The sequence below is a fragment of the Pyxicephalus adspersus genome, chromosome Z (assembly GCF_032062135.1).
Source record: "Pyxicephalus adspersus chromosome Z, UCB_Pads_2.0, whole genome shotgun sequence".
Taxonomy (NCBI): domain Eukaryota; kingdom Metazoa; phylum Chordata; class Amphibia; order Anura; family Pyxicephalidae; genus Pyxicephalus; species Pyxicephalus adspersus.
In genome coordinates this window covers 74618380-74620373 of record NC_092871.1, presented here as the reverse complement: position 1 = coordinate 74620373, position 1994 = coordinate 74618380, and the positions used below count along the sequence as shown (strand labels likewise).

Below are 1994 nucleotides of genomic sequence, written 5' to 3'. Positions count from 1 at the left end.
CTGGCGAGGTTGCATTAAAAGTCTATCAATTAAGTTAACCCCTGCCCCGCTGTCAATAAACACTTCAATTCCCACAGTTTTGGGGTTTAGCGCCACCTCAGCAGACAGGAGAAATCGAGTACTACCGGTAAATGACAAAAGTAAATTCTCTGATTCCCCATACAGACCACCAAGTGAGAGATGAGGGTTAAACACACATTTTTTTTATGCCCATTTTTTTTTGTTATGTAGCTCGCCCCAACTGCATAGGTTTGTCACTGCGCATGAACTCAAGCGTCTCTCCACCCAATGTGTCAGAGGAGGCCGCCATCTATGATTGTACGTCCTGGGATTGAGGAACCTTAGATCTCTCCCTCAGGCGTCTATCCATACGTACAGCAAGGGACATAGCGGCTTCCAATGACCCAGGATATTCGTGAAATGCCAATGCGTCCTTCAGGCTCTCAGATAGCCCTTGACAGAAGTGACTACGGAGAGCAGGATCATTCCACTCAGTATCCGTAGCCCACCTCCTAAATTCAGAGCAATAGGTCTCTGCAGAACGCTTTCCCTGCTGCAAGCCACGCAACTTGGTCTCAGCTAGGGAGACCCGATATGGACCCGATATGCCCAAAGTTCCTATTCCCAGGTTCAGAGGTAGCTCCCCCCAACTGCATAGGTTCGTCACTGGACATGAACTCAAGCGTCTCTCCACCCAACGTCTCTCCACCCAATAGCTACACCTTCTACAGTTTCAAAGGATGATGGCCTCAACCTCTAATGCCGTCCATGCTCCGTCTCGGGGCCCAAAGCTTCCTCCTCATGCTGTTACTGCTGCCACCTGCCCAGTACCCATGCTATAGAGGCCAGTTACCAATGCTGTACATGCTCCATCTCAGAGCCCACTGCCTGTTCTTCCTGCTGTTCCTGCTGCACACCCCCGCTTGATCAATGTGAGCCATCAGGATGCAGGTATACTTCCGCTGAGCCAGCCGACTCGAGTGGGTGGCATCTTTAACCCTGGAGTGCAGCTTGAAGCGGAAGTGGAAGTGCATGTCAATCACATCAAACTGGTGCAAATCTGCCAGAGTGGCGCAGTATAAATTTCCCTCTATGATGTCCCTGTGTACATTAGGAATTGAGTACTCTAGCACTTCACCAGCTTTGAATGCAACAGGCATGGCCATGTTGCATATCACCAGACATTTGGGACTCAGCACCTCGCTAAGCTGAATAAACAGGTGGTCGAGGTTTGTTTTGTACAATTCCAGTGATTGCTCATGATACCTGATTACATCCTTTATACAGTTGATGATGACAACGTTGGGCAGACGTCCATGTTCAAAGTCGACCAGCACACTCTCTATGTATTCCGAAGAGACACTGGTCAGGAAATGGAACCGTGCAAGGTGGTGGTCAGTTCTGTAATGAAGCACTTCATGGTAAATTATGCCATTGTGCATTTCAACCAGAGATCCCCCAACGTGTCGTTTGCAAATGACATCTTACCCTTCCCGATCAGCTGGTTCTCAGTCTGAGACTCAACAATCTGCAGTATTTTCACAAGATCTTTGTTGACGGATCTTTGAATGGAGTCTCCCAGAAAGGCCACATACTTGTTGTGGAGAAGTCTCTGGACGTCTGCTGAGCTGAATAATTTCATGGCTCAATGTGGTCATCCAGTACCTTCACAGTTCCCGTTACACATACCGGTGTCTCCCATCTCATCAGCCCGACGTGTACAAAGGGACTGCTGTCCCACTTCCTTGTTCCTGGGTAACATACACAGAAATTCAGTCCGATAAAGCATGGTACCGATGGATGAAGCAGAAGACGTGGCCTTCTACATCCAATCACAAATTTCAGAATACACACTTGCATTACACACTTCAGGGTGTTAATAAAGATGCACTACACCCAGCTCTAGATGCCAGTTACTAATGCCTTCCACACCCCATCTCAGGGCCTGCTATCTAGTGAAAGTGGGGAAAGAAGACCCTGTTGAGCTTGAGTCT

At 48.3% G+C, this 1994-nt stretch overlaps 1 pseudogene; it reads right to left on the bottom strand.

Moving 5' to 3' along the window:
• Positions 1–836: 836 nt before the first annotated feature.
• On the bottom strand, positions 837–1642 carry LOC140344427 (PC-esterase domain-containing protein 1A pseudogene; annotated as a pseudogene).
• Positions 1643–1994: the final 352 nt, after the last annotated feature.